At 39.5% G+C, this 25,070-nt stretch overlaps 1 protein-coding gene across 6 annotated transcripts in view; it reads right to left on the reverse strand.

Moving 5' to 3' along the window:
• slitrk5 (SLIT and NTRK like family member 5) overlaps positions 1–25,070 on the reverse strand; it is a 162,863-nt gene that overhangs the window by 80,482 nt on the left and 57,311 nt on the right. For 5 of the 6 annotated variants that reach the window (XR_013654064.1, XR_013654059.1, XR_013654061.1 and 2 more), the window contains one exon: positions 259–370. The gene's annotated coding sequence lies outside the window, so the exon portion shown is untranslated. Of the gene's footprint in view, positions 1–258; positions 371–6,639; positions 6,853–25,070 lie in introns of all 6 variants that reach the window. The other variant, XR_013654062.1, reaches the window with a different exon arrangement.

A 25,070-nucleotide genomic window follows, 5' to 3' on the forward strand; every position in this document is an offset into this window, starting at 1 on the left:
TTCTCTGTCCTTTTAAATTATACAGTAACCAGGAGTGGAGAGACAAGATATTCAGGTAATTACGTTTTCATGGAGCCATTTCTCTTCCCTTGTCTCCGTCTTTCAGGTCTCTGTTGTTGCAAACTCAACAATTACTTGATAATTAAACGGTGGAGGTCTTTCTACTCCACTGTTTGCAAAGTCATTCATTCGTTCTACGAGGGAGACTTTTTAAATTACCAAGTCACTCCTTTTCTCCGCCTTCCACGCCAAACTCACCCTCTCTGTCTTTCAGGCTTCTGTCTGTCCAATGATCCAGAACAGCCTTCAGCGTCCCTCTGCTGATGAATTAAAAGTGTTCCTTTGGCACTTTAGGCCTTGGTGGAGGATTCTGAAGGTAGAAAGCAAATCAAAAAAATAGTTTTGTCAAGGGAGAAAGAAAGGCAGAGTCACTCAACCTGAGGTTAGGCTTCTTTTCTTGGAATAACATGATGGACAGTTATTAGCAAAACTTTGAAAGGGTATCTCGCTTAAGATGGATGAGGGAAGGGGTTCTGAGCATTGGAAACTGGAGATGTAACAATTAATTGACTAATCGACGAATCAATTTCTGTACCGACAATCCAACCAGATCAATCTGTCTGAGGCAGATTGTTAATCGAATTGAATCTGATCAATCGAAATTAACCAATGTGGACCATGAATAATGTCGTCAAACACTAGTTGTGATATGTATCGGATCGTTAAAATGAACCATTTTAGGAACAGTCTAAAAGTTGTTCCCATAGAGACCATTTTCCAACAAAACAGATCTTAGGGTGTGAAGTAAGGGCACCGGCCCAGGGTGCACCTTGGAAGTTGGGCTACTTGCCAGCACCTTCCCCTGGTGTGGCGGCACGGATCTCCAAAACCCAGTTTTATAATTGCTCATTAGACATGCTGGCCCAACGAAGGGAGGGCAATTGGGCACCACTGTCCCGGTTCAGTAACATCCTGGTTCACTAACTTGAACAAACCTGCCTGCTCAGGTCTGTACAATCACAGATGTTGTAGATAAGCCTGATGCATGAAATATGTATGCGCCCGTGTTGGCATAGATATGCTTGTGTGCAGTTGCCTATATGTGGACTTGCATAAATACATGTGTGCATATTTATGCAGATAATGTATAAACAGAGTGTGTGTAGATACGTGAGTGTTGTACACAAAAGGACAACCTCAAGCCTCTGAAAATGTCTGTTGTCCATTTTAAAGGTTCCCCTCTTTATGTCCAATGTTTTTGTTTCGTTGGACTCTGGCGTCTTCCACTTTTCTACCCTCTGCCTTCTCTTCTACCTCTTTTTTTTTTTTTAATCTCTCTTTCCTCAACTTAAAAACCAAACCGATGAAATGTTTCCTTAAAATGAAGTTTAGCCTTAAATACAAAAAGGACAAATATGCACCCAGATCGCCAATGAAGTATCAGACTGTCTGGCTGCAGCAAAGAATAAAAATAAATAAACCTAAATTATAAAATGAATTCAAAATGCTAAGATTGTTAATATATATTAATAAAAAAGTTCTTTAAAGACATGCACAAAAATTCAGAAAATGATCAAAAATCTTTTCAAAAATACTTAGATTTGTTATCTAGCAGGCAACTGAAATGATAAACATCCTTGAATTCACAGAAAAAACCCAAGTCTAATTCTCTTTGAAACAAATGTCGCGTGATTGGTCAAAGATTCTTATGTGGGAGTGGCTAACAATTATGCGATAAACCCGGAGAAGAAATGACGCAATCTGGTCCGGAATCTTTTTAAGGAGCCTAACAATACATTTCCTTTCACTTAAATGTTTTTCTAAGTAACTTGTTCCATGATGCATGCAGTAACAAAAGCACTAGTTTGAACTTTTCAACCGTGATAAAGGTTTAAAAGAAACCACAACAGCAGGAGCAGGAGGTGAAGAAATGATAGGTCTGCTATTAAAAATGTGCAGCCCCTTTAAACACAAGTATTTACATGGCATTCCCTCTTTTGTAGTTTCCTTTTGCAATTAAATAATATGTATATGACTTTTTTTTTCTCCAAATCTTATTTCTTTAACATTTTTCAGTGCCTAAATCTCCTTTTTCCATTCTTTAACACTTGGACATTTATTTAAATTGAACTCAAATTCAACAAACGTTGGTTCAGCAACTCAGTTTGAGGTTTATTTTGTGTCTAATGAATGATATAAGTTCACTTTGAAATCTTTTGAAGCCTTTATTCTTTTGGAGATGTGGGACTGAAAAAAAAAAAAAGAAAGGAAAAAAAGCCCTTCTGTGACGCCGTTCTTAATTCTCAGCTGCTTAAGCTTCGTTTTATTGAAAGGTGAATATCCTGCCTTATCTTTCCATTGCCCCATCGCCAAGGCCTAAGCTTCCTTTGTGGCTGTCAGTGCGCCGCATTCTACCTCAGTCCTTCTGCCATCACCCTCCATGAAAAAAAAAAGGTCATGTGAAAAATCTGTCAAAGTTTTACAGTTTCTTCTTTTTCTGACTGCGTTTTTATTTTTATTTACAGGACTTCAGGGTCAAACTGTTGCAGGACGTAAATTCAAGTCAATAAAACTATATATATATATTTTTTTATAGTTGAGTTTTACCTTACAAATACCCTGGATGATGTAAATGTAGATGGTTTTCATTCATGAATGCTTACAGGTGTGCAGATGCTTTTCTTTAAGGAGGTTGGTGGTGGCACAACCTAAACGAGGATGAAAGAGAAGAGTGGCACCTCTTCATCTTTATTTTTTTATTTTTTTTACTGTTTTCAGTTTTAAGCATTAAAATTTAATATTCCTTTCACCCAAAAAATAAAACAATCTCATAAGATGATTTGTTCTCTTGCATAGACAAGCTCCAAGAATCAGTGTTAAAGGCTGGACTAAGCAAAAATTAACAGATCTAAGATGAACAAAAACCAATAAACAACAGGGAATGCCTGGCAAGGAAAGACACCCAAATCAAACTGGTGACTACTTAAACCACGAACCAATCATTACGGATTTAGATGCCGTAATGATAGGTATTTAGATTGTGATGAAAAGATGAGCTTTGTTGCTCGCTTTTGACCCGGCCTCACTGACTTAGCGGCTGTTACACACCCCATTCGCTCCTCCTGCCACCCTGGTCAGAGCCGCATGTGACAAATTCATACAAAATCCCACTTTTGTTTTCAAAATGGCGGTTTTCATTGGTTTTTATCTCCATAGCAACCATTTTATTTTTGGGTCACCGAGGGGCGCACAACAGGTCAATGTAATTGTTAGGAGAATCGGCAAAAGAAAATTTTTGGATTTCCTTGGCGACATAGTTTTACTTTGTTAAGATTATGATCAACTTTATTAAACTCCGTAGGGAAGTTCTGTTTTTTTTTAAGATTAAGAGTACTATATTAAGTACTACTATATTCCTAATGTGTTTGCATCATGTGTCATATGGTTTCCCTCTGCTTAAGCAAATTATTCCTGCATTACATCTTTATAGTATTACGGTAAAAAGACATTGTGTGAGCAACTGGGGAACAAGTATGACTTTTAATCCCAACATTATTTCCTCAAGTAGCTTCTCAGTGATGCTCGAGGACTTCGTAGGCAACATTTCAAAATCCCCAGTAGGAGTTTACAGTTGGAGCAGGTACTAATGAAAAGTTTTTTTTTTTTTAAATCAAGACGGAAACCTCCTCCTAAGGTCAAAGGTCAGTTGCAGATTTAAGCCGTCGGCGTGTGTGCTCGAACAAAAGCTTTCTTTTCACGTTTTGTGGAAAAATTGTCCTATTTTGCAGTTTGCCAGACAATTACTGTGAAGCTGTAGGTCGTGTGGCCATCCCATAATCATTTTAAAAACTTTCTCTGAGTAGCCTTTTTCGGATCATTTAAACAAGTATAAAAAAAGATACAACCTGCCCACAACAGTACGACGGAGTTTTAGGGCAACCAAGAAAAAAAAATTAGTAAAATTACGGCTTTTTATCTCGTAAATTTAGGAGATAAAAACTCGTAAATTTATGAAAAAAAAAAACTCGTAAATCTACGACATTTTAAGTCGTAAATCTATGAGAAAAAACTTGTAACTTTACGGGATAAAGTTTATGTGGAAGTGAGCATGCAGAGCAGCAGGTGGATGCCGCTCAGCAGCAGAGCAGACCGACTAAACTTAGTTGAACAGGTGAGCTGAATGTTTATTGATAATGTTCCAAATGTCTGGGAGCTCATTAGTTTGATTTGTGATTTATTAAAGTTTTATTTATTGATCGTTGGTTTGCAGGATCTCTGCAGCCCGATGAACCTGTCAGTATCCCGGCAGCTGTCCACCTTCATCCTTTCTTCCTCCACCAAAGACAAGATCTCTACGTCTGTGTGACGCTTCCGTCTGAGGAGGAGCACTTTTTTTGGCATTTTCGACGTTTTAATGCTAATATAACAGACTATTTTCATTCCTCTTTATTGTTTCATGCTGAAACGGGATGCTTCATCTGCAGGAGGGGGCGTATGTAACACTGTTTACTTCCGCGTTGGTGTCCGGCTGACAGGTTTATGACGTAATGTAACAAATGAACTTCAGGTTTTGTGAATGAAAAGGCAGGTGAAGAAAATTTACATTTATGAATATAAAATTTGCCAAAAACAATAATGTATGCTCCCCTTGCATATCTGAAGTTTATTTTGTAAAAAATGTGTTTTGTGTTGTACTTCCGTTTTGTACAATACAATAAAAAAAAGTGTGAATGAGCGGTCCTCTACAACCAAACTTGTCTATGAGCTCCTTATTTTACAAATGAAACTCCTCTTTACCAACACCGAACCCCGGTGATTTTGAGTCACCAAAAGGTTCAGAATCTCTTTGTTTTAAATATATAATCCGGAAATAAAGTTTTACAAAAGGCTCCACATATTTCTTTTTGAAGCTAGGTTCCGATAAACGGACAACTTCTGTGTTTTCTCCTTGTTAATCTATGATTTTTTACCTTACCTACAACTAGTGAACCTCCCAGTACACTAGTTGTAAATGCACACAGTTGGCTCACGTTGCTTTAAACAACCTGCACCTTACTTTCACATATTTATTGTTTTCACATTTTATTATTTATCATTACTTAGAGATTAGGCCTGTTTCTTTGTTGTGCATCTGCACTTTACTGTTGTTCATGTCTACGCACGGGACAGTGAGAAACGTAATTTCGATTCCTTTGTGTGTCAAGCACATGTGAAGAAATTGACGAATAAACCTGACTTTGACTTTGACTTTGATTTTTTCTCGTAAATGTTCAAGATTTTAACTCGTAAATTTAGGAGATAAAAACTCGTAGATTTTCGACTTTTTATCTCCTAAATTTACAAGATGAAATCTCGTAAGTTTACTTAATTTTTTTTTTTTAATTGTGCCACTTTTTATTTTTATTTTTCTTTATTGATTGGAAAGGATTTTTTCAAATTGCAGTGTAATATTAAGTTTCCTTTATAGACTCTCATTTCTTGCCCTGGTTTTTATGTGTCTGGGTTTTTTTTATTTTTATTGTTTTCTTGCTGTTTGTTTTTTCATCTCAGTTGTTGTTCACATGTATGTTGTTTTATGACAAAATCTTTAATACATATGTTTATAAAAAAATAAAATAAAATAAAAATAACTTTCTCTGAGTAACCTCAAAAAACGTGCTTAAAAAAATAAGGTTTTTGAGCGCCACAAGGAATTTTGGCTCCTTCATTGATTTTGACAGTTTCACTTGCTGTGGTGTCATCATTTGGGGAGGAGGGGAGGTGTCACTGACTATGCTGAAAATACCTATATAGTGGGTGAAAATGAGGTGAGCGCACTCAAAGGCGCACTAAGAAAGAAAATTAGGAAAAAAACCTGGTCTATGCAGTCCAGGTCGTAATACATATCTGGCAGAAATACCAGGACTAACAGGACAGCACCTAGTGCAGGTCTACTCAAGTATAAAGCTTCAAAAATATCCAACAAATGTTGGAACTAAACGAAAAGCAAAGGGGAACACAGAATAAGAAAACAGATCGTTACTGCATCTTGCTTTAGCTAAACTGTGGACAAAGATGTAATCATAACCTAGAGAAATTGTTGGGGAAAACCGACTTTTCAGATGTGAGAATCTAGATGACGGAGGTTTTAGACACAGCAGCCTTTTAATTACCAAAGCCACGAGAATCTTGGCTTTTACAATTACGCTTTCTGATGCAACTTTCTGACTGAGTCTTCAGTCAAAGAGCAGATGGAGCGTTCTTGGACACGGCCAATGGAAGAAAAAAAATAAGATAATGAAAAGCTCTTTCCATTAATTTGAAAGTGATGAATTAGTGGGAAATAAATAAAGAATTTAGTCCAATGACATTTAGAAATGTTTAATGAGAACGACTTTGTTTTGCTAATAGTTACAGGGGGAAGAACTATTTTGATCTGCAATGGTTTGTTGAGGACCAATACATTAGTGTTAAAGCTAAGCAAGTTCCCCCAAAGGGGGCTTTAAAAAAAAATAAAATGAGTTCATTTGAAACTGTATAGGATATCCCCTAAAATATGAAATATACAATCAAACACCCAGCATTTGCCACCAATTACCTCACATTAAGGCGCTAAGAGATCAATCTTGATGTCATAATGTAAACCTTAGTCACATGCACCTGTGCGGGAGGTAGACCCTATGGATAGTGCGTGTTTTCCGGGCCTGTGGAGGGTTATTATGATGAGCGTCCGCCTCTTAAAGGAGCGCAGAAGTGTCTCAGAATTCCTTTGAGGGTTGTATGATCCATGAAAAGGGATTATACCATATCGTGAAGATGTTGTAGAGGCCGATTAGCACAGGTCCATCTGCGGTAAGTCTCCGTTGTGTTGTGCTGACAAAAAAAAATAGAACATCAAGCAGAATGTTTACATTGCCTCAGTCATGCCTGCGTCTTACGTCCATCCGTCCGCAATTCAAACTTTACCCCATATTTACACAGATTTTTGCTGCAACATTGACATGTCGACAGACTGGGAATAAAACTCTTGCGTAAAGCTCAGACATCAGTCGTGATGGAGGCGACGTAAATATTCCGATTGATTAAAAAAAGTTCAATTTTATTGTGTCAGAACACCGTAATGGAGATGCACTGCAGACGGAATAGTGCAAATCAGCCTTTAGGCAGGAGTTCCATTTCAGTCCATTGACACATTTATGTTGTGGCAAAAAGCTGGAGAAATGGGAAACCACTCCTCCAGGAACCGGGGCGAGAGGGGCGACGGACTGGAGACGCAACGGAGACTGTGTAAACTTACTGACAGTAAAGGGACGGACTCCCCACGAAATGCAAGGGGGACGCAACACAAACGGACTGGTGTGAATCCAATGTGAGGTGAACACAATTATGACGTACTGATGATGCCGTCATGCAGAGGCTCATGCCAACTTCTAGTAAGGTGCACGTACCGACCCCTTACTGACCGTGCACGCTCATTCAAACCCACGGGTGGTGTAAATGATACAAAGGTGCCCATGGAAAATAATGTACATTTTCCTTCTACGTCTCACTGAGCGGTCCACGACCTTGATGCATCCTGAGGGCCCTGTTCAGGTTTTACTACGGCTTTAGGAATAAAACAGGGCTCTAATGTTTGATACCACTTTTTTCTTTCTAAAGTTTTTCCTTTTTTCTTTTTCTGTTTCTTTTACATCTTTTTAAGTACTTCGTCACCTTCTGCTGCAGCTCCAGGAAAAACAGTGAGAAGGAAGTTTTTATTTGTTGGTTGATGTTAATCAGGTGATGTTGTGGTACTTTGTGCATTTGCTCGTGTTTCTGTTGGTCCGCTTCAAAGTTGATTTGTAATCATCACAGCTGCCTCCACATCTTTGATTGCTTCTCAATATTTTTAACACCTTGGTCTTAATTTGTTTCCTCGTCAGACTTTAAACTCACTATGTGTTGCTTTGGGTCTAATTTTTGGACTTGAGAGTTTGTTCATCTTTACATATTTAGGTGTTGTGCACTTAAAACAGAAGTTTGTGCCCATGTTCTTTTTCTTGGCTGCAAATTGAAAGAAAAGCAACAAAAGAGGTTTGTTTTTGCTGATCTTATCCTGAATGAAGCGCATAACTAAAAAAGTTGTAATGGATTTCAGGAGAAGGCCACCAAAGCGCCAATGACCATCAACCATGCTTATGTGGAGATGGTGATAGGTTCCTCTCCAACCAGCTGGCCGGGAAAACTCAGACCAACTTCCTTCCACAAACTGAAACGAGCACATGTCTCACCCCCTTTTTCACCGAGGCGCCATCAAATATCAGTGTGGCATGAAGACTGCAGCGCCCCCTGCCAAAAGACTCTGCAAGGAGGCCAGACCACTGATGCCCCACTGCTCTGCCCCATACTGATAGAGCCTAATGCCTTAAGGGGGAAGGTTCAGAAGCTTCCAGGCCCGCTCCATAAGACTGGCAAACAATTTCATCCACCAGGCTGTCCGGATGCTGAACACCATCCGCTACCTGCCATCTGCCCCTGGACCTTCACTCTGCACCACCTCAATAAATGGCCATCAAATCTGATATTTGTACTTTTCTGATTACTTAAAAAAAATCATTTTTAGATAAGTTAGATAAATAAAATAGATTAGACATATAATCACCTGGAAATAAAAAAATATATATAAAAAAGGACGTAGGAAATAGCTCTGCCAGCCGTCGAGCCAGGCGACAACAGCAACATTCATCCAACCATACACCTATAAATGATCACACAAACTAATATCAGCAACGCAAACAGCAACTACAATTGACACAGAGTAACTGCAGCAAAATACGATTATCATTGCACATGAAACCAAACCGCAGGATGGTTATTTCCTTAGTTGTGCCAAAGTGCGGTCCTCACATTTTCCCAGAGCGGGTCCATGTGGGTGAGGATGTTCTTGGGCTTGCAGGGTCTCAGGTTGTAATCTGGATGATGACTGTCCCAGAGGATGTTCGCTGCTTTCCTCCTGCTGCGCTGTTTAAAAGATGGTTTCCATGGATGGGAATTTACAGCAATGATTCTCATTCATCTTTGTGTTGTGCGTGTTTTTTTTTATATACATGTATCAGAGTATGTACAGCGAATTTCAATTCAGACAACTCATTTATCATAGGAGTTTTGTTCTAAAAATTACCCGTGATCTGGGAAGTAGGCTTATAGATGTTTTAAAGCTGAAAAACCCCTCACTACAAACTTTCTACACATTTCTCATAAAGAAATGAACGTTTTCACACTTTTCTCTCTTGTTTAAACTGTCAAAGTTCAAATCTTCACAAAAAAATAAATCCATTTTTATAAAATAAAAAGATTGAGATTGAAAATGTATTTAAATGTGGCAAACTGAACACATTCTGTAAAGGAGACACCGCAGGGGGGTTTGAGCAGGTCAAAAGCCAATAGGCACGTTAAAAAGAAAAGAAAGAAAGAAAAGCGAAATTACTCTGGAAAAAAAATCAGGGAGAGCGTGAAAGGTGAACCGCAGTATGTCGAGGAGAAATGTAATCCACTCAAAACACACCAACTTCAGTATTTTTGCATTTATTTTTTTTATTTTAAAATGTATCTAACAAATACAGAAATATGCTAACGAGGAAAAAAAAAATCATTAAACTATGTGTTCTGATTTGATTTAAATATCTAAGCTTTTGGGCGAATTCCGCCATTTAAAGGGAACGGTGTCTCATAACTTTTGATGAATGTTTAGTTTGAGCCGCCCTTTAACTTCAGTCAAAATAAATAAAGTAGTTTTTTTTTTCTCTGAGTGAAAAGGATCACATTTAAAGGCAAGCCAACATCTAGCCAGCCCCACTGTGGGGTGCATGTTCAGCTCATTTCAGTTCCGTGCAGTGAGGTTCACAGCCGGTGAGGCACTGACATCATCAGTCAGATTTTCAAACACATGAACCCCACAGAGTAACTTATTCACCATTTCATTGGCAAAAGTTAAAGTTAGACTTCATAATTTAATTTCAACGTGTTTTATCTATTTAAAAACTCTAAAAAAAAAAATAGAAAAAACACGAAAATTGTTATTTTTGAATGACTTTTACTTATAAATGAAGCCGATGCGCCACTCGTTGAGAACCATGGATAATCTGTTTGTAGAAGTTTTCCTTTTTCTTTCTTCACTTTTAAAAGTCTCTCAATGGAGATCACTGCCAGAGACGTCTCTAACAAATGTCTGACTTCAGACACGTAATCCTCCATTTAGGAAATTATGCTAAACAATATTAAAGAATAACTGGACAGCTGCTACCACTAACTCTGTTGTTCTTTAGCTGCGGTGTCACATTCTTTAGGATCACCAGCGCCCTCTGCGTTGAGGCAGGCGTACTGCGGGCCTCACCTAGTGCATTTGTAATGTAAATTTTAGTAGATTAAAAAAGACTAAACGGGTCACAAACGGGCACGGGTTAATTTGGTTTATCTATTTTTAGGCGATATTTCTCCCCTGACAGCACGTCACTAGTACATCTATCCACACATCTATCTTCTCCTTCTATCTATTTCGTTTATCTTTAAAGCTTTATGTTGAATGTGCATCCGAACATTAGCCTCTACATTTACCAGGCACTGGTTTGTGCCCGCATTTTTTTTATTGTTTTGTACCAGTCGATTTGTCCATCTATCCATCAATCGTTATTTTTTTTTTTTATTTGACGGGTTTATGTTTTTTTATTTTGTATTTTTGAGTTTGTGTGCTTTTTAGTAATTTTTTTCTTGTTAATTCTGGTTTTTAGCGGGCCACCATGTCTGAGGGGGCAGTCACGGCATTTGAGGAGCATCATCCTTGTTTAAAGGAAGGAGAGGCATACTTCCAGGGAGTTTGGCGTTCTGGGAAGGGGGGAGGGGGGGTAGCAAAGCTGGAGCAGGAGAGTGGAAGAAATTATAGAAGCACTGACAGATTAACAACATAATGGGGGCAGGTTGACTGTGTCATCAATGCTCCCGCAACCATGAAAAGGTTAAGAGCGTCTCAGAGATTATGTGCCATTTAGGAAAGCTGAGGCGGCTCGGTGCAGTTTGCTCTCGCCTGGCGGATCAGTTCAGAACCAGTAGATGGAAGTCTGCACTCTCCCTCCGAAGGCTGTGTGTGTTCGCCATCTTGAATCGTAATGTCAGTACAGAGACATTACACTGGAAGTAATATGAATGTCGACTTTGAAAAACTAGTTCTACTTAAAGTGCTTAAAAAAAACAACACGTGGAGTTCACTTGCTTTAATTTGACAACTTTTTTTATCAATGTTTTTTTTGGGGGGAGGGGTTTCTTTGCACTTTTGATATGACTGTGTTTATGAGTTTTTCTATTTCTATGAAAAGGTTCAAAATTAAAAAACAATAACAGAAAAATTTAATTTGAAAGAGGCCATATACTTTTGCTAGTTTTGGAATCAAGGTCATGAGTGGCAAATCTATCTTTTGTAAATGTAATAAAAAAGAAAACATTCAGTCCTGACTGTTTTTTTTTCTCTCTTTTTGAACATCATTCGATTAGAGTCATTATAAAATAAATAGTTTCCATGCATTTTAACATGACAAAGGTGTAAAATTTGTGTACTTTATCTCAAAGTAGACCTTTCAAAAGAAACCTTCCTTTGGATGATCTCATCAAAAGGATCATTTCAAAAAGTTAACCACTACATTTCTTCATTTAAATTCTTTTTTTTTTACACTAAAGCAGCAAAACTTTAGCTTCCTCATTAAAACTTAAAACTTAAAGTGTCTATATCAGGGTTCACCAACCTTTTTGAGACCGAGGGCTATTTCATGGGCACTAAGTGGTATGAAGGGCGCCACTAAAAACCTCCTAGCCCCCCCCCCCAAAAAAAAAAAAAACAACACAATTTGAGGACTTCCTTTTGTGTGCCCTATTTTTATTTGCTCATTTTACACACAAAAACATGCATGAATTTTCTAGACTCGCATTACGGGGGGGGGTCAAACTCAGTTGCAGAGGGAGCCTAAATTCAAAACAGACTTTAGGTTGCAGCCGAACAAGATAAATATTTATTGAACACACTAAAGCTAAACTTTTAAACCTTTAAAACTTTAACTTAATTTTAACTTTTTAAACATAAATGTAAATAAAAACAGACAGGAATATTAATCCTCACATTAATGGATTACTCAACCACCTCAACCTCTTCTCAAAATCTTTACATTACATGAATCATAAGAATGTCCAGAAATTGTGTAATTTATTTGATCTATTTAAACTTTTGTAATAGACCCTTACTTTTATTGATTATTTTTTAAGTTATATTTGTTTACATATTTGGGTTTACTTTGTCTACCTTTATCTCAGAATTGATATTGTTGTCATTGACAGACATGCCGTGGTTGTTTGTTGAATATTTGCTTCAATAAAAAAAAAAAAAAAAAGATTTTTTTTTTTGGGGTGCATTCCCTGCGGGCGCCACAAGGGGTGCTCGCGGGCGCACTGGCGCCCGCGGGCACAGGGTTGGTGACCCCTGGTCTATATCATGCTTTCCCTAAGCCTTTCAGCGTAAACAATATCAATATTTATATGATAATATATATCGTTTGGCGCACTAAAGAAGGATTTTTTTATTATATATGAGTTATTTTCGCAGCCAATATTCCAACTCGGAAGTAAGACAACTCAATGGCATATCCTTTAGCGTGTCTGCGTTTCGCCCAGGAAAACAAACAACAGTCAAATTTTTTCAGAGATGAATGTACATTCGTTCATCTTCTAATGCATTTGTTCCCTTTTTTGGGTCATGGGACTGCCGGAGCCTATCCCGGCCACTTGTCGGTGAAGGCAGGGGACATCATGGACAGATCAGCAGTCTGTTGCAGGGCCACAATCACAAACCTATGAAGCATGTTTTTGGATGGTGGGAGGAAGCCAGAGTTCCCGGAGAAAAGCCACGCAGGAGAACATATAAACTCCACACAGAAAGGTCCTCCATTGGTGTTCTGTTTCAGTTCCCCCAGCTGGGACTTGAACCAGGGGCCTTCTTGCTGTGAGGCAAGAGCGCTAACCAATCCGCAATTATTCATTTCCCCTTCATGGTTAATTGTCAAATGTTTGGCATTTCCGTGAATTCAAAGGGACGCCATCCATTGGTCACTACTGAGTCCCTGATTGATCAAGGTTTGACCTGGTTTAACTTGCAACGTGAATTCAATAGGTTTTGTATTTAGAGCCCCATAATGGTCCTAAAAACTTTCATACATACGCGTGAATTTAAGAGTTAGGAAAGAGGAGGCCTCTTTTTACGCATTAACTTAAACTTTTTCTTGGACGTGGACGCTTAAACCGTTAACACGTCAACACGTCCACACACCCCTGCTACGGTTTCCTCATAAGGATCCTCAACAGCTTTTCCAAAAACTGTAACACATCCAAAACCATTAGTATCAAGATCCTCTTGGAGAAACTTTGACTCCTTCCACTCACTGACTGTCTGTCCCTGTGTGAATTTAGAAATTTAGGCCTCATAAGCTAAACCTCCCACTGTGAGGAAATTCTGTCTCAATTGGATACGTGTTAAATTTCAATTAAACACATTGCGTGTCCCCCGGTTGGTTTACGTCAAACTTCACATGATTTTTTCTGGACACTTATAAAAGAAAATAATAATTAAAAAAAAAAAAAAAAATCTTTGATTGAGTTATTTTTAAAGGGTGGGTGAGCAGCTACCCCTCCCAATCACTTCCATCATTCGGGGTGTAATTGGATGTTATATTTGACTATTCATTATGGCTGCCTCCCAAATCTGTGCTCCCCATATGGAAAGCGCACTAAGCCAATGAGGATTCAGTTTGATGAGATTTCCACCGGGCTCCTCATCTCCATATGACCTCCTAGGCCCCCCAACAACAACTCCCTCCAGCCTAATTCTATGTTAAGCTGCATCATAACAAATTGAAAAGCACTTCTGCAGCGCCCCATGCAGTCAGCCAGAGGGGAATACCCTCCGAGGCAAACAGGGCATGTATGCTTACAAACCTTCATGAAAGGCCACTCTGGTCGACACAGATAAGAAAAATGAAGAAATGATGTGAAGTAAGGCGGATGAGAAGCACTAATTCCTCCCAAACGCAGCGTGCATCACCATAAAATGTCCTCAAACAACCTGTCAAGATCCTCAAACACTGTTAATTGTGTCCACTGTAAAACACTGACTCACATTTCTGCGAGCTGACCAGGGAGAAAAAAGATATTACTTTGCAAGTCCTGCATGGAACCCAAATCTGTCAAGAGGGCTTGATAAGGACCCCCTTGTATTTTGTCTTGTCCCTTTCTGCTTCCTGCCTTCCTTCCTCACCAGCTCTCATCTGCGCAGGGCTCTAAAATAAGAAATCCCTCTCTGCAGATATAATTAATCACTCTGGGAGAACAGGGCGTGTAATTATTTAGGTTACCACAGAACTCCAAGAACCTCCCCCACCTCACCCTGCCTTACTCAGCGTGGAGGCGAGACTGTTAGGAAACACAATCCTGAGTGTTTTGCTGCGTCGTGGCATGAATGTACAACATGCTTTCAGCTGTTTTATTCGTTTGGGTAGTTCCCTGGGATCAATAAACGCTCCATTTTTGCTTTACTAAGCAAATACAATTCATCCCAAGCAACAGCATGCTGTTTTAAGCTCTGCTTTGTTTATTTATTGATAATAAATCTACAAGAAAGAAGGGAAAACATGAAAATTGACGAGTAACATCTTCCACAGGATGAAGATTGTTTTCTAAAGGTTAGCAGGAAACATCTTTTGTCTAAAAATATAATGGCCGGTAAACTGCACTTTAACAATACAGAGGCCATTTTCTGTGAAAATTTGAGCTAAATCACTTAAATTGTCAGCAAGAGTGAAAGGAAAGCTGTAAAAGACTGTGGTGAGAGAAGCCATGTCTGTTTAGAGACAGGAGGCGGAGCTGGAGTTAGAAGAGATGCAGATGTTTCCCTTTGGTAGTGACAAGGATGAATCCGGAGTGAATCCATCAGAGAAACAGATGATGGTAGACGTTTTGGACATAAAGGCAGGGAAGCGGAAGGAGATGTTCGGAGACATTGAGAGACGGCACTGAGATGATGCTGGTAAAATGATGCTGGGGTTGGAGCTACCAGGAAGGAGATCTTGAGCAGTGGTCTCAGACTACAGGACTCGGGGGCCAGCCTCCTGCTGGTTTCAAGAAACCCTACCTCATCTGCTGCCAATTACCAAATCAGGTGTTTAGCCGCTGAGGACCTATAATGGCAGGTTGGTTAGAAAACATGTATGACATCGGCCCTCAAGGCTTGGAGTTTGATGCCCCTGGTTTAGAAGAAGACCAAAGAGACGGCTCATGGATGTAGAGGAGGAGGGCATTCGCGGGGGTTGGTGTGAGCGAGGTAGATGAATATGATATGGTTAGATTGAGGAGGATGATTTGATTTGACAAGTCCTAGAGGAAGCAGCCAGAGGAAATAATGTCAAGCACATGCAGGTGGTCTTTTAATTGTGATTTAATTATATTCTGTTTTTAGCCACTTTTTTTTTTTAAACTGTGTCGTTTCTAGGATGTAGTTTCTTAGATCACATCTTTAGAAAGTCACCTCTGAGTTGTGGACTATTGGCTCGGAAGTAAGCCTCGGCTGATATCCCATCGTTCCTTTGTTTACACTCTCTCCAGCTAGCTTACAGCCCGCAACCACTCCAACCTAACATTAGCGGTAAGGGGAAAATGATGAGTTATATTGGAGCTATCTAGCAGTAAAGTTTGAAGCCAAATGTCAGCTCAGGATGAGGGAAACGAAGACGTACATGAATCTATATGTCTACAAGTGGATACATCGGACTAGAAGGGACCAGGAAGCTTGTGTCCTGCCCATTTTAGTTTCTATGTCACAACTCAGAGTTTTTTAAAACAGCATTTTTTTCTTTGTCTGATTCACACTGATTCATGTAAAAAAATATGCAGTAATGCAATTCTATCAATAATTGTACATGTCTTCCATCATCCATAAGTAACACAAGAACATGTTGAAATACCATGTCCTGCAGTGTGTTTTGAGCATCGGGGCGTGGAAGGCTGGTAGCAGCGCATTTCAGGCGTTGCTGCAGGTCCAGAGTTAAAATATTTGAACTTTGGTAAAGAAGATGCATCAACCAATCAGGGACTTAGCTTTGGCAGGTCACTTATTGATGATCAGCAAGTGGAGTCCAAAACTAACATGGAGGAAAAGCTGATCGTTCTTGTGAATCTGACGTTTGAACTGTATTCAGCACGAATGCAGCATTAACGATCCCAAATGATTGCAAACATATTTATAAAGATAAAATAAAAAACACACACACACACAAGAGGAATCCCCATTTATGTAAATTGTTTGAAATTTTGCAACAGACCGCCTCCCCTGAAGCTGCTTCAATGACCCACATGGGACTTTGACATCATTGTTTACACTCCATTTTGCTTTAAGTTCTTAAAAACAGGACAGTTTGACATTCATTCCAATATAGTTTGACTTTTATTTTTGTAGGACGTCGTTGCTCTTTTGGACTTATTTTTATGATATTATTGCTTTTATGATCCTGGATTTAAATGGTCGTTTTATTTATTTTCATTTTATTGCTTATTTGTCCCTTTGTTTTTATGATCCCACAGCACTTTGTGCAATCTGAGGTTGTTGGAAATGTGCCATGGGAATAAAAAAACTGACATTAATCATTTCCTACGCGACCCATTTGATTAGTTGAGCGGTCTGGGACCTCAACAGGATTTTGAACTAAAGCAGATACAAGAGGAAAGATCTTTTTCTTTGATTCACGGTAACATCTAAAATCAGATTAGCTTTCTCAGAGTCCTTTCTTCTAACGTTAAGTGTAAAACCACAGTTTCCAAATTCTAACTTATCCATAAACTCCTCAGTAAGTTCTCAACGCATCTGAACTCATTTGTTTCACTTTCAAAAAGTGGAACAATGCATACATGAAGAGAAAGTTAATTTTTAATTAAGGTCCTTGGTCTCCTGGATCACGGATTACTGCCGAAAAGGGCCACAGTTGGGCAGCGTCCTGTCTGATGTGGTGATGAGAAGTGTGGGAGCTCCACAGGGCACTGTGCTCTCCCCCTTCCAGTTCATTTGTACACCAGTGACTCCCAGTAAAATTCAGAGTCATGTCATCTCCAGAAGTCCTCTGACGACTGTGCAGTTTGTTGGCTGCATTAATGGTAGGCAGGAGGAGGAATACAGTGAACTTGTGGATGAATCTGTGAGGCGGCTGGAGTAAATCACCTGCTTTACAAGAACCTGGGAGTGAAAATCGACAGCAGACTGAGCTATAAGACCACACTATCCTGTTCACTCTTCCTGTGTACAGGAAGGCCTGCAGCACACTCTACTTTCTGAGAAAACTGAGGTCCTTCAATGTGTGCAGCAAGATGCTAGCATTCCGTTCTTCTCAGTGGTCTGCCCGGGGGGCACACACAAAGACAGGCTGGCTCTGTAATTGGGTGCAAAATTGACACCTTCGAAGCTCTGATGGAAGGGAAGACTTAAAATAAACTTGTATCCATTATGGACAATCCTGAGCATCCTTTCCCATCCTGTACATGATGGACAGCGGAACGCCTTTTCCAAGAGGCTAAGGCAGCTTTCCTGTCACACCCACTGCTCTGGGAGATCTTTCCTACCTCGCTCCATTGGACTTTAGATCTCATCATCTTTTTGCCATAGGTGAACTCATTTGATGTTTGTGTTTTAAAAGCTGTTATCTGACTGATTGCTTCCCTGATTGTCACTCATTGTTTGTTTCTTATTGAGCCTGTATGCGGTCACTGCAACAACCACATTTTCCAAGCTGGAATCAATAAAGTATCTTTTTCTTGGACTTGGAACAGGCGCTATGTGGAAAGACCAACCAGACGAGTAAAATGTGCAACTTTGCTGGAGACCAAATAGCTACCAACTCTCATCATAGTACATCCAAATGTAAAAAAGCAGCATAAAAGGGTTCTGCAGAGCCTGAATATACCCAAGTTGTTTGTTTCTGTCAGTTATACTCACCATGCGAATCATAAATTATTATTATATAAAGGCTATTTGTGTACATTGAATTGCTGTGATATGAATACTTTTTATATTTTGCAACTATAGTGGTGGGCGAAATTGTTGGTACCCCTTACTTAAAGAAAGAAAGTGCACAATGGTCACTGAAATGACTTGAAACGTTCAGAAGTAACAATAATTTAAAATTTAATGAAAATTAAATCATCAAAATCAGCCATTAATTTTGAGTTGTTGATTAACAGAATAATTAAAAAAAAAAAAAACTAATGAAATAGGGCTGGACAAAAGTGATGGTACCCATAACTTAATATTTTGTAGCACAACCTTTTGAGGCAATCACTGCAATTAAACGGTTTCTGTATTTGTCAATAAGCCTTCTGCACCTGTCCACAGGTATTTTGGCCCACTCTTCATGAGCAAACTGCTCCAATTGTCTCAGGTTTGACGGGTGTCTTCTCCAAATGGCATGTTTCAGCTCCTTCCACTGATGTTCAATGGGATTCAGATCTGGGTTCATAGAAGGCCACTTCAGAATAGTCCAACACTTTTCTCTTAGCCATTCTTGGGGTTTTTTGGCTGTGTGTTTTGGATCATTGTCCTGTTGGAAGACCCATGACCTGCTACTGAGACCAAGCTTTCTGACACTAGGCAGCACATTTCTATCCAGAATGCCTTGATGATCTGGAGATTTCATTTTACTTTGCACAACTCCAAGACACCCTGTGCCAGATGCAGCAAATCAGCCCTAAAATAGAACTGAGCCTCCTCCATGTTTCACAGTAGGGACATTGTTCTTTTCCTTTTATGCTTCATTTTTGAGTCTGCCAACATAGAGCTGATGTGCCTTACCAAGAAGCTCCAGTTTTGTCTCATCTGTCCAAAGGACATTTTCCTAGAAGCTTTGTGGCTTGTCAACATGCATTTTTGCAAATTCCAGTCCCGCTTTCTTATGATTTCCTTTCAACAGTGGTGTCCTACTTGGTCGACTCCCATGAAGTCCACTCTGGCTCAAACAACGACAAATGGTGCGATCTGACACTGATGTACATTGATCTAGGAGTTCACCTTTAACTTCTTTGGAGGTTGTTCTGGGCTCTTTGGATACAGTTCCAACTATCCGTCTCCTCAATTTGTCATCAATTATCCTCTTCCAGCCACATCCAGGGAGGTTGGCTACTGTCCCGTGGGTCTTAAACTTCTGAATAGTATGTGCCACTGTGGTCCCAGGAACTTCAAGCTGCTTAGAGATGGTTTAATAGCCTTTACTTTTACGATGTTTGTCTATAATTTTGTTTCTAATGTCCTGGAACAATTCTCTCCTTGGCTTTCTGTTGTCCATCCATGTTCAGTGTGGTACACACCTTTTCACCAAACAGCAACGTGACTATTTGTCTCCCTTTAAATAGGCAGACTGACTGATTATGGGTTTGAAAACAGCTGTGATGTCAATTAAAGGACATACCTGAGTTCATCATGACCCCATGGGCAATTAGTCATCAGTCTTTTATGGAGGTAGCATCATTTTTGTCCAGCCCTATTTCATTAGTTTGTTTTTAAAATAATTCTGTTAAACAACTACTCAAAAGTAATGGCTGATTTAGTTCATTTAATTTTCAATTAATTGGGCGTTTCAAGTCATTTCAGTGAGCATTGTGGACTTTCTTTCTTTAACTGAGGGGTACCAACAATTTTGTCCACCATTGTATATAAGAATACATCTTGATATTATATAACCCAGTAATTTGATGGACACACCGTTGATGTGAGACACTTTGTAAGAAGATACACTACACGTTGGTTCAGATCTGTTGCAGACCTTTTTTTTTTCTTGTTGACATGATGGAGGAAACTGATCAAAGACAGAAAGTCGAGTGAACACGACAAAGATCTGCAGCAGCAATGCTCTTTGTTTGACTCCCAAAAGGGTGGAGAGAGTGTTCACACAGGCGCCGTGATGTCACCTACAAAAGGGGTCAATATCTTTAAGGCTGCTTGGGGTCATTCTGGCTGCACGGTGGCGCAGTGGTTAGCGCTCTTGCCTCACAGCAAAAAGGCCACTGGTTCAAGTCCCGTGGGTTTTCTCCGGGGACTCCGGCTTCCTCCCACCGTCCAAAAACATGCTTCATAGGTTATTTGGTCAAACCAAATTGTCCATAGGTGTGAATGTGATTGTGCATGGGTGTGTGATATGTGTGACCCTGCGACGGACTGCCTTCGCCCTTAAGTGGCTGGGATAGACGCCGGCAGCCCCATGACCCCGAAGAGGACAAACGGAAGAAGATGATGAATGAATGGGGTCATTCTGATTAACCACATGGACACTTATAGTTTAAAGCTTTTTTCTCTTTGTTTGTTTTCTTGTTGATGAATTGTAGTAAATAACTTTCTAGCCACACACTGTTTTATAGACGTTTTCCTCCTCTAGGTCACCAGTGGATTGCTCAGTACAGAATAAACAAATAGTCCTTCGAGAAAAAAAACAACAATTTGATCTTATTAGAATTATCAGACCAAATTGAATTCAAACAATTTAATCTTTTTAGGATCTGTTTTGCAGCACATTGGGATGAGTCCAGCTGTGATTTGGCACGTTACATGACTCTGAATTGAATGTTATTGCTGTGGGAGACGCAACTATGTGTTTGCAGTTTTCCTCTGCTGGTCTCATTTGTTGAATATAAAATGGCTTGTTAAGCTGTTGTTGACATAGTGGTCTACTATCAAGATGCATTGGAGGATGGATAACTTTGCACGACGGATGACGACAGCAATGTCTATTGACATCATGACAATTAGCTGTCTTGGGCTGCTTCTCCTTTTACACCAGCAGATAAAGCTTTGTCCAAGCGCAGCGGGATATTTGTCAAACATTATTGAGATAGTCAAAGGGAGAGGCGGGACTGCCTTGTCTCTCTTTTCCTCCGTGGCACGTCTCAAAAGCAATCATGCCGCTTCCCCCTCGCTGATAAGTTCAGCATCAGTTCAACAAAAGATTAGCACAGCTCGCTGAGCACAGCCTGGGAGGCGGTCCTGGCCGGTTCCAAATTAGCCCGATTACAGGGAACCTCAGCTAAAATCCCCCCAGTACATGATCTCAGCGGCCCCTTTAGTAAGTTAGTATTGTGCAGCATCAGCGGGAATGCCTTCAGCAGCCAACGAAGGGGAGAGCAAGGCCAGCAGTGCAGGAGCTGCCAATTGGATGGCAAGAAAGTCCAAATGAGAAATGGCAGCACCTGTCAGAAAGTTGATTGAGTGATGCTCTCTAAAGGGGTGGGGGTGGAGGTGGTCTGATAGCAGACTTTCTTTATAGAGTTATGCTCCAAAGATGGAGCATTACAAAGCCTGCGTGTTTAGACATCACATGTCGACATACATTTAACTAAGTCCCCTGATGAGACGTGTTATAAAGCTGGTGTTGTGTTGCAGTCCTGCACTTTAGAGTGGACTCGCATTTTTCCATGCAGGCACTTTGTGAAGCCAGCAACTCATACACGAATGTTAGTGGAAGACTCCATGGTAGGGGTTATTTTTCCCATTGTTTAATGCTACGTTCACACCAGTCACATGACGCGGGATGAAGAACCTGATATTTAGACTGAAGAGTTGCTACCTGATACTAGCTCATGTATCCACAGTTGGAAGAGATTTGGTGCAAAATATCAAAGTGGTTCAAATTTCAGGAATTTTGCTTCAGTCTTTTTCTGTCTCAGCTCTATTCCAATATATGGAAGACTTGGTGTGACACAATCTGACCAGGCCCAAACCACAATTATTAATTAATAATTTTTTCCTCCAAGAAAAATAGTTGGGATCACTGTGAATAAAAATGACACCATCGGTACATCACTACCAAATCCAGGTACCTGATTGGTAAATGTTCAACTGGTTCAAGCTCAATGGCCTTGTATAGAGTATCTGCCCTGTGACTGGAAGGTCATGAGTTCTAATAATCCAGGCCGAGTCACACCAAGGACTCTAAAAATGGGACCCAATGCCTGACTGCTTGACACTCAGCACTAAGGGTTTGGATTGGGGGTTAAATCAGAGTATACTTTTTTACCCCGAGCGCGGCTCACTGCTCCCCCAGGGGTTGGGTCAAATGCAGAGAACACATTTAACACACCTAGGTGACAGATAATGGGACTTTTAACTTGAACTTTTTTTTTTTTACTTTCAGCGCACGTTCAGTTGTAAAGAAATTGTGTAGCTACCCATGGGTGCGAGAGGTTTGATCGTCGAAATGCGTGTTTACATAGATCAGGGACGGGTGACTTGTAACAATTCTTGTATATTTGCCAGCATACCCTGCTTTGGCATGTTCTAATTGGCTGGACACACCTGAACCAGGTAATCAGTAGTCATAACTAGGACTTGGATATCTGGAAATCATGCAGACACACCGGCTTTCATTGGACGTGAACGCAGATAGGCTATCTCATGGCTAAACTACAAAAAAACAAAAAACAAACAAATAAAGTCCCACTTGACTCTCAGTCCTGTTCAGAACTGTTGGAGTGGATGGAGTTAATAGGGCTCAAAGTACCCATCCCAATGTAGGGTTCGTATTTGCAATTTCAGAATTCTATGGGTGACAGATTTTTCCTCCATGGATTGTACCAAAACTTTCCCTTCTTGGGTAAGGTTGACTTAACTTAAGAAGCCAGATCAACTCGTTATTCAACCACTAGGGGGCATGATACACAAGTAGGTTAGTTTTCAATAATTCCAATATAAAATTTCTTGACTTTACAATCACAAACAACATACTCTGGCCCCAATTTATTTAGATTTAATAACTGAGTATTAGATGGAATGTCTGGTTACATGAAATTCCAACTTTACAAACTGAAGCATGGTTTTTAAGACAACCTTTACAATTTTTGGATTTTTTTCAGGAAAACCAACAACTTTTCTGCTGGTTTTTGTAAAAACTCAACTTTCGTTATGTTTACTCTATTTTTTAATGCAAACATTGTAAAAACTGATTTGTGACCAAACAAAATTGGTTATGGCATTAAAATATTTATGTAATTGAATCAAATCAAAAGCTTTTTGAATTGAACCCTTTCATTCCTGAATTTATCTCCATAAATATTCTTCATTGTTTTTTTTTCTATTCAAAGTGATGCTAAATTAGATGCTAAAGACCTACATAGATCCAGTTGTCAAGTAGATGCATCAGTATGAAGCAGAGCAGAGAGCTTGTGGCTCGCCTAGCATATTTTCTATGTCACAAAAGAGATTTTTTCATCTGCTCCTGATTCACAAAAATTTGAATGATGGAATACTCAGAAACACTGTTTTAATCTTAATTGTGTTTATGTCCATCATGACATAGATGCTACAAGAACATGTTAAAAACTAATTTTTCATTGGAGTCGGGCTAAAAATATCGAACTGGGTTTGGAGAGAAATAATAAAAAAAAAAGTGATAGTTATTTGCAGTCAGATTATTCGTTTATTGGGTATTTATTTGGTGAATCTGGTGAAGTTTTTTCTTTTTTCTTTTCAGCATTGAAACAATAAGGGTGATTGCCGATGCTCCAAACGCAATTTCGATGTTTTAATGACAGTGACAAATAAATCTTGAATCTTGAATTGAAAGTCAAAACAGTGTGGAAGTACATTTAACCCTTGTGCTATCTTGGATGACCCCACCCTTACCCCACCCTTACTTTGTTCTCCCTACCATGACAAAGGTGGATAAAGATGGAAATACTTCATGTAATCCATGGACACCAGTGAGGATCACAAATCATTGAACAAAAAAGGTTCACAGTACTGTCTAGTGGGTCTAGATGACCCAACTCACAACGTTAAAGTGCCTAGGATAGCACAAGGGTTAAGCTGACTGATGAACGTCTAGACAATATTAGCGGTATGAAGGTAAAAATTTGCTAACTAATGCAGAACTGTTTGGAACTTCTATGAAATGTTTCCCTGGGATATAGGGCAGCTTTGAAACACGATATAGGAAAAGGATATTTGCTGCTAAAACCTTATCGGCATGTGGATAATTTTAATAAACGCTTGTGCAGAGATTTGAAAAGAGGCACAGATAGGAGTCTGTTGAGTCCCCCTCTCCCCCAATCCCAGCACTGCCTTTCATTTCTCTCCCACACACTGTCTCTGCACCAACTCTGAAGTGACTAATGCGTTAAAAGTTCCTGTAGCCAGGGGAAAGACTGTCAAGTGAAATTATATGTTGGGGAAATCTTTCATCATCCTAAATGTTGTAATTTGCCTTCCCTCCGGAAATGACACAACTGTGAAAATTAAAAGTATATAAAAAATTAAGATCAAAACAAAAAAAGTTGGACTTTGAATGAAACTCAAATTTCTGTACAAGATTTCACTGGCTTCAGCTCTGAATCATCTGTAGATGATGGTACAGAAGCAATCTTTTAGGATTCATCATTTCTTTTAACACTATAAGTAAATTGTGAACTCGTATAAATGCATACTTTGCCTTATTCTGATCACACAATATTGAGAAGCCTGACGAGTTTTGAGACATTCTGAAAAGCTGTAGGAAAAATTACTAACTCGTTTTTCTAAAATCTAAAATACTAACTTTTGTCAGGCTTTTCAATTTTGTTAGCAAGTCATGAAACCTAACGCCAAAGTTGTTGGAATTGATACAATCTTGCAGAAGAACAGAGAAGGTCAAAAGGTCTATGTAGATTTAGAGAAGGTCTAACAGGATACAGAGAGAAGAGCTGTTGTCTGGATGAAGAAGTCGGGAGTGGCAAAGTTGGTTATGTATGAGAGCTGGAAAATGGTGATGAGATGAAATTTATGTGTGACAGAGAATTTTAAGGGGGGGGATCACTTTTGAGCTCTTTCCTGTAGATGGGGTTTGTCAGAAATCTGGATGTTTGCAGATGACACTATGATCTAGAAGGAGAACAAGGAGCAGGTGGAGGAACGTCTTGAGTGATGAATGATTAAATGACCTCTGCCTGTTGTTCAAGCTTGGGTTAAAAGACTCCCACAGAATCTTAATTCTGGCTAGCTGAGAGATGCATGTCCAAGATTTCTC

Source organism: Oryzias latipes, chromosome 2 (genome assembly GCF_053564925.1).
Source record: "Oryzias latipes strain Hd-rR chromosome 2, Olatipes_Hd-rR_3.1".
NCBI classification, from domain to species: Eukaryota; Metazoa; Chordata; class Actinopteri; order Beloniformes; family Adrianichthyidae; genus Oryzias; species Oryzias latipes.